The 8,432-nt window shown below is 55.9% G+C and overlaps 1 pseudogene; it reads left to right on the plus strand.

Annotated features, from left to right (window-relative positions):
* LOC120747843 (zinc finger protein 271-like) overlaps window positions 1-4,207 on the plus strand; it is an 18,025-nt pseudogene extending 13,818 nt beyond the window's left edge.
* Window positions 4,208-8,432: the final 4,225 nt, after the last annotated feature.

The raw sequence follows: 8,432 nt of genomic DNA on the forward strand, positions 1-8,432 counted from the left end.
GCTCCGAGCTCTGCCGGGGCCACGTGGGGAGCGCGGGAGCGGCGGGACAGGCGGGGGGACACCGGGTTTGGGGAGCCCCGGGAGAGCTGCGGCTTCCCTGAGCGGGACTGCGAGGAGAGGAGAGCCCCAGAGCCCCAAAGCGGGGACCCCGAGAGGGGGGGACCCCTGGGATTGGCGGGACCCCGGCGGGGGTGCTGGGGCTGGAGGGGCGGGATGGCCGGGAAAGGGGTTCGGGGGATCCTGGTACTGGAAGTGGGTCTCCCAGTATGAGCCCAGTTGCTTCCCCCATGTGGTCCCATTTTCCCCAGCATTCCCAGCATGAGCCCAGTCATGCCCTATTGTGATGCAATTTGCCCCCAGCATAGTCCCAGTTGCTCCCAGTTCTTCCCACTTTCATCCAGTGTGTTCCCAGTTCTCCCAGTTGCCCCTAGCTTAGCCCCAGTCACTCCCAGTACTACCCAGTATGAGTCTAGTACAATCCCAGTTTCTCCCAGCAGGGCCCCAGGCACTCACCCTTGCCCCCAGTTTCCCCCAGCATGGTCCCAGTTCCCCCCAGCACATTCCCAGTGGCTCCCAGTGTGGTCCCAGTCACCACCTGCTTAGCCTCAGGCACTCCCAGTATATCCCAGTTGCCCTGAACATTCTCATAGTCATTGCCAGGCACTCCCAGTTACCTCAGCATGGTTCATTGTCCCCCAGTTTTATCCCAGTCACTGCCAGTACATCCCAGTTGTCACCAGCATACATCCTGTCATTCCCAGTTGCTCCCAGTTTCTCCCAGTGTGAGCACAGCTGGCTCCCAGCATGGGTCTGGTGGCTCCCAGTAACCCCCAGTTAGGGTTCTATCAGTCCCACTATAATCCCAGTATGATTGTAGCCACTCCCAGTATGACTCAAGTCACTTACAGAAAGTCCCAGTTACTCCCAGTACGATGCCAGTGGCCCCCAGTGTGATCCCAGTTGCTCCCTTCAATACCAGTATGACCCCAGCAGCCTCCATTATGATCCTCATGGCTCCCAGTCTCTCACAGTATATCTTAGTCACCCCCAGCATGCTCCCAGTCACTCCCAGTTCCTCCCAGTTGCTTTCAGCATGATTCCAGTTGCTCACTGCCACACCCAGTCAATCCCAGTATGAGTCCAGTCATCCTCAGTGTCATCCCAGTCTAACTCAGCATGGACCCAGCTGCTCCCACTGTGATCCCAGTATGATCCCAGTTGTTGCCACAATAGTTCCAGTTGTCCCCAGTTCCTCCCAGTATGATCCCAGTTGTTCCTAAAATAGTCCGAGTTCCTCTCAGCATGGTTCCACTCTTTCCCCATTTCCCCCCCCTCAGTCCCACCTGTTCCCAGTGTGGTTCCTGTCACTCCAGTATGGTTACAGACACTCCCAGTATATCCTAGTTACCCCAGTAAGGTTCTAGTTACCTTGGAACAATCCCAGTCTTTCCCAGTTACTCCCAGTTGCCCCAGTTGTGGTCTCAGTACTCTCAGCATGGATCGACTACCTTCCAGTTGATCCCAGTTGCTTCCAGTGTGTTCACATTTTCCTCCCAACATGGGCCCAGTAGCTCCCAGTAACCCCCAGTCAAGATCCATCACACCTGCTGTAATCCCAGTGGCTCCCAGGATGATCCCAGTTGCACCCAGTCAGCGCCATTATGGTTCCAGTCACAGCCAGTACCCTTCCTGACACTCCCAGTCTGGTTCCAGTATAATCCCAGTCACCCTCAGATACCCCCCATACTATTCCAGTCTCTCCCAGTATGATTCCAGCGAGTTCCAGTAGGACCCCAGGATGGGCACAGCTGCTCCCATTATCATCCAGCATGGTTCCAGTTACCCATTTACCCCCACTGTGGTTTCAATCTCTCCCAGTGTATCCCAGTTGCTCCCAGCATTTTTCCAGTCACTCCCAGTTGCACTGAGTTGATTCCAGTCTGATGCCAGTTGCTCCCAGCCACTCCCAGTCACCCTCAGTGCAGTCCCAATTGCTCCAAGTATGATCGTGTATGATCCCAGTGTCCCCGAGCAGGACCCAGCCTCTCCCACAGTGATCCCAGTAGGATCCCAGTTGCCCCCAGCATGGTTCCAGCTGTACCCGGTTACCCCTAGTATAGTCCCAGTCACTCCATAGGTGATCCCAGTTCCTCCCAGTCCTGCCCAGTGGCCCTCCGTGTAGACCCAGTCACTCCCACTCACTCCCAGTTCTCCCCAGCATGGTCCCAGCTGTTCCCAGTGTGGTTCCAGTCCCCCCGTTATGGTCACAGACACTCCCCAGAATATCCCAGTTGCCCTCAGCATGCTCACAGCCATTCCCAGTCAGTTCCAGTTGCCCCACTAAGGCTCCAGTTAGCTCAGTACAGCCCAGTCACTGCCAGTGATGCCACTCCTGGGATCCCCCACCCCTCTCTGCGTTCCCCCCAGCCCAAATCTGCCGAGAGGAGCCCCAGGGGCTGGAAGTCCCCAGCCAGGGTCCCCAGCAAGGCTGGAGGAGCAGAGCCCTGTGTCCCCCAGGAGCCCAAAGTGGGGAGCCCAGAGAGGGGGGAGCGCCGCGATTGGCGGGACCCTCAACAGCCTGGAGAGGGGCAGGGGGGGACTCCTTGGAGCCCCTGCACCCCGAAGCAGAGAATGAGGGGAGAAGGGACCCAAGGGACTTGGGCAGGAGGAACACCCTAACCCAATGTGCCCATACATTGTATTTTTTCCCCAAATCAGGACTTCCCATTCCCAAACCTTGGCCAGATGGAGGAGGAGGCTGTAAAAAAGCGGAAGATGCCCATGGCAGCCAGGCAGGTGAGGAGGAAGTCAGTGCCCCTTTCCCCCTCTCTCCTGCTCTATCTCCTAGCCCAGCATGGCCCCCGGCTGCAGGACAACCCCGCTGCCGGCGCCGTCCTGCCAGGGATGTGTTGGGAGAATCTCCTTCCCCTTCCCTGTGGCATGGAGGCAAATCCCATCCTGTCCTTGTCCTTCCTCCCCCAGACCAGGAGCTGAGGATGGAGACCAGGGAGAACAAATCCCCGCAGCAGAACCTCGTGGAACTGGTTTTGAGCAGCTCCACAGTGCAGGAATCCAAAAGGGAGGAGATACCCAGGAGTTCTCGCACACTGAGGGGCTCCAAACACATCCCAGGGTGCTCTGAGGAGGAAAGACCCACCCTGTGCCAGGAAGGTGGACAGAGCTTCAGCTGGGGCTCTGAACTGGTGATCCCTGAACAGCCTCATGATGGGGAGAAGCCCCACAAGTGCTTGGAGTGTGGGAAGAGCTTCAGCTGGAACTGCCTCCTGATCAGTCACCAGCGGATCCACACTGGGGAGAGGCCCTACGTGTGTCCCAAGTGTGGGAAGAGGTTTCAGACCAGCTCAGATCTCCTCGTGCACGAGCGGATTCACACAGAGGAGAGGCCCTTCCGCTGCCCTGACTGCAGGAAGGGCTTCAAGCGCAACTCCACCCTCATCACCCACCAGCGCATCCACACTGGAGAGAGGCCCTACGAGTGTGGGGAATGTGGGATGAGCTTCAGCCAGAGCTCCAACCTGATCTGCCACCAGAGGATCCACACCACGGAACAGCCCTACGAGTGTGAGCAGTGTGGGAAGAGCTTCAGGCAGCGCTCCCACTTGATCTGCCACCAGAACCTCCACGCTGAGGAAAGGCCATACAAGTGTGGGGAATGTGGGAAGGGCTTCAACCAGAGGTCCAAACTGATCATCCATCAAATGACCCACACTGGGGAGAGGCCCTACGAGTGTCCCGAGTGTAGGAAGAGGTTTCAGACCAGCTCCAATCTCCTCATGCACCAGCGGATTCACAGAGAGGAGAGGCCCTTCCGCTGCCCTGACTGCAGGAAGGGCTTCAAGCACAACTCCCACCTCATCAGGCACCGGCGCATCCACACTGGGGAGAGGCCCTACAAGTGTCCCCAGTGTGAGAAGAGCTTCACCCGGAGGTCTCACCTGAGCCAACACCAACGGAGGCACCGGTAAGGGAAGTCCTGGAAGTGCCCCAATTGTGAGAAGAGCTTCATGTGTGTCTCCAACCTCATCCCCCATCAGAGGACCCACATTGGGCAGAGCCCTGGTGACCCACATTTCCCATGATCCATGCTGGGAAGACACCTGTCCCTCTCCCTGCCCCTGGCAATGATGTGAGGTGGGACTGAAGAACATGAGGGTCTGGCCATAGTTCCATCATTGTATTTGATCCCATCTCAGGTCATTGCCAGGGGCAGGAAAGGGACTCTCTTTTCCCAAGGACAAGGGTGTCCTTTCCCAGCAGGAGGAAATATGTGGCTGGGAAGTTCCAGTCAGTGTTGTTGTAGTTTTCCCTGTTTATTGTTTGTCTTATCCCTTCTGTCATGAATATTGTTTCTGTTCCTCTTGGTTCCTTGTCTTGTTGCTGTTCCCAGTAAATTGTTCTTATCCCAGCCCGGGATCTTTGTCTTTTGTACTTTCCATGGGAGGCTGGAGAGCAGCGAGCAGCGGCAGGGTTTTAGCTAGAGCACGAAATTGGGGAATCCCATTCCTAAACCCCAGCCCATGGAAACCGAGCATCCCAGCTGGTCCCAGCCCTGGTTGCCCTGGCAGCAGCCTTGGGAGCGGGTCCCTGGCTGGGGGCTGTGGGAACCTCTTCACTCTGGTGCCCAGGGACAGGACTGGAGGGAAGGGCTGGAGCTGAGTCGGGGCAGGTTTAGGTTGGATGTCAGGAAAAGGTTTTTCCCCCCAGAGGCTGCTGGGGCACTGAACAGGCTCCCAGGGAAGGGTCACAGCTCCAGGGCTCTGGGAGCTCCAGCAGCTTTTGGACACCGCTTCCAGGCCCAGGCTGGGATTGTTGGGGTGTCCTGTGCAGGGCCAGGAGCTGGACTCGAGGATCCTGATGGGTCCCTCCCAACTCAGCCAATTCTGTGCTGGGATCCCATGGCCCTGGGAATGGGGCTGCAAATGGTTGCCATGGCAACGGGCTCTGGCTCCAGGCCTGAGCTGGTGTCCATGGAACCACCCCTGGCCTGGGATCTGCATGGAGCTGCCAAGGGACCGACATAGCAACAGGGGCTGGGGATGGTTGTCATGGAAACTGACGATAGCAACAGGGGCTGGTGGTGGTTGCCATGGAAACTGACTGGGGATGGTTACCATGGAAACTCACCATAGCAACAGGGGCTGGTGATGGTTGCCATGGAAACTGACCATAGCAACAGGGGCTGGTGATGGTTGCCATGGAAACTGACCATAGCAACAGGGGCTGGTGATGGTTGCCATGGAAACTGACCATAGCAACAGGGGCTGGTGATGGTTGCCTGCTAAGGAACCGAGTTGTCACAGGCCCTCAGAGGGGTTCCATGGGGACTTTCCAAGAGTCTCCAGGCTGTTCCAGAGCTGGAATGTCACAGGCAGAGACAGGGGCTCCATGGAGACCTCCCAGGGGTTTCTGGGGATGGTCAAGAGCCCTGTGGTCAGAGGCAGTCACAGCCATTCCATGGTGACATCCCAGGGGACCTTGGGCTGCAAAGGCACCGATCTGTCACAGGCACTCACGGGGGCTCCACGGTGACATCCCAGGAGTCCCCAGGCTGCCAAAGAGCCAGGATGTCCCAGACACTCACAGGGGTTCCTGTCATGGGCAGAGTGGGAGCTTCAGGCAAAAGCTTTATTTCTTCATTGGAGAAACTCCTGCTGAGTCATGAGGTGGAGAAATGACACCCAACAGCCACCATGGATCCCGAAACTCCTCCAGGATGCCTAGACTTTTAAAATTCCATCTAAGAGAGGAGACTGGGAGCGGCTGGATCCAATCCCATCCCCACATTTTGTTAAAGGTTTATGTGTAAAAGATTGGACAGGTGGATTGAACTGCAATGCAATTTGTCCCACAGGATTAACAAAGGAATACCAGATATATTTATATAGATACAACTATGATTGATTCAGATCAGGAATGGACAGAAAGATTTATTCACACTACAGAGTAAATAAAAGAAAGAGTTATTTACTCCACAGTTTAGGAGCTATTACAATTATTAGAATATCATGCTTTAGAAAGCAATTCTGAAGTAAATGGGCCTTTGTTAGAGTTGTTTGAGCCCACTGCAGGCAGAGCCTCCTGCTCCAGCAGGAACTGCCTTTCCTGTGCCAGGACCAGGGCAGATCCCGCTGCAGGAAAAGCCCCAGGCCAGCCCCAACACAGTGAAGGTCTCGGGCACAAGTGCAGAGTGCCGTGCTGGGAGCTGTGCCAGGGAGAGCCTGAGGCACCAAAGGCACCTTGGCAGCAGCAGCTGCTTCCAGGCCGTGGCCAGAAGCCTCCCTTGGCAAGGCGGCCTGGTGGCCACCACTGCAGAGCTGCTGCTCCAGGGCTCATTTCTGGCTGGGCTCTGCCCCAGCCCACAGAGTGTGACCTCAGCCCTGACTCTGTCCCAGCCGCTGTGCCTGAGCCCTGCAAAGCCTAAAGGTCACCTGTGCCACCCTGGCTCTGTCAGCCCCTGGGGCAGGGCAGGGAAAGGCCAGAGAAGGGGCTGGCTTTGGCTGCTGGATGTGGGCTCCAGCAGAGACAAGGAGGAGTCAAGGGAGTGGATGGAGTCCAGTGAGCAGCCCCTTCTCCCCATGCAATCCTGGAATGCTTTGGATGGGAAGAGCTCTGCAGTGCTCATCTCATCCAAACCCCTGCCATGAGCAGGGACATCTTTCACCAGATCAGGTTGTTCAGAGCCCTGTCCCAGCTGGACTTGAATGTTTCCAGGGATGGGGCATTGACCACCTCCCTGGGGACATGTCTTGGTGTATCACCAACATCATCATCAAAACTTTCCTCCTTATCTTCCCTTATCTGAACCTCCCTTCCTTTAGTTTAAAACCACCACCCTTTGTCCTATTGTGACAGGCCCCACTAAAACCTTTGTCCACCACTGCATTTCCAATCAGCTGGGTTTCCATGGCAATTCCATGACAGGTGACCCAGGTGTGGTGTCCCAGTGAGGGCTGCCATGGAAGCAGTGCCCAGCACTGCCCCTTTCTGTCTGGCTGAGCTGGCCTTTGGCCCTGGCAGTGGCGTTTGCTGCTGGTTCCACGGTGCCTGAGCAGCCAGCGTGGCACAGGGCAGGTGGCCGTGGCACAAGCCCCCAGCAAGGGATCCCCTCTGGCTCTGGGCAGTGACACCAGCCCTGAGCAAGGGGCCCAGGGCAGGTTTCCATGGCACCCAACCATCACAGCGGCTCCAGGCCTTGGCTGCCACGGCACCAAACCAAGGAACGGGTCCCTGTGGCCGCTGCCGTGGCACCTGAGGGCATCAGCGAGTGTCAGTGCAATTGTACCTGGAACAGCCCCGGCACCGCTTTGTCCTCAGGGTTGCCCTGGCAGCCCAGGACAGCAACAGCTCTGCATGCAAGTGGCCACAGAACCTGGCTGCAGAAATGGGTCCTTGGGGTGCTTTCCAAGGAAACTTGAATGGATGAGGGATCCAAAGCCAGCAGTGGGGTCAGTGCAGTGTCCATGGCCACAGCCCCTTGCAATGGCCCAGGGCAGGTTGGGATGATGATCCACCCTCACTCCTGGCCCAGGGCAGGGCTGCAGTGCTCTTGGTGGCACCTTGGGCTTGGCACACACTTGAGGAGGGTTTCTGTTTTCACTGGGGAAACTCAGGAGTTTTAGATTGCTTCAAAAATAAAAGAAGAAAATCCTTCTTTGGCTAAGTGCAGCCAGATCTCCAAGGAAAGCAGGTCCCAGGTGAGTGAGAAGAGATAGGATGTGGTTGGGGAATGTGGAGCAAGGTTGTCCACACTGGGTCAGATCACAAAGCACAGCTTCTCTGAGCAGGCCAGACCTCCTTGGGAGACCCTGGTTCAGTATCAACCACAGAATGCGGCAATCTCCTCTTGTGTAATGAGAACAATAATGAAATACACCCTTGAAAATAGGAATACATATTTCTTAGAAGCTCTTTGAAATATTTCTCCATAAGTGCAGCAGGAATACTACCTCATGAATGGCACTAGACCAGAGGGAACTCAAGGCACAGTCATGGTTTGTCAGGATTTACTTGATCCTGATGAGTCCCATGGTGAATTTGGTGTCAAACCCTGGAACCTCAGGGCCTAGGAGGAGATTGCACAAACCTTTCCAGGAGTGGAAGTCAGAAGAAAAACCCAAAGTGTCTCAATGCATCAATGGGTGCCACAGAGGTCCATCCCCAGCACAGGCTCCTCATGGACTCCTTGGTGTAGAAAATTGGGGGCCAGGATTGCACAAAATCCTCTCAGAGACTCAGTAGCAAAAAGAAGTACTTAAATTACCCCTGAGTACCTTGAAGCATTAATGAGCCCCACTGAGGTTTGTTGCTGGCTAAGAATCTCAAGGGACTAATTAAAGCAGATAGTTGGGGCCATGATTGCACAAACCTCTCAGACTCTTTTTTGACACAGTTTTCTGCCAAAAAAAGTTCTT

This window comes from Hirundo rustica, unplaced genomic scaffold (assembly GCF_015227805.2).
Source record: "Hirundo rustica isolate bHirRus1 unplaced genomic scaffold, bHirRus1.pri.v3 scaffold_224_arrow_ctg1, whole genome shotgun sequence".
NCBI classification, from domain to species: domain Eukaryota; kingdom Metazoa; phylum Chordata; class Aves; order Passeriformes; family Hirundinidae; genus Hirundo; species Hirundo rustica.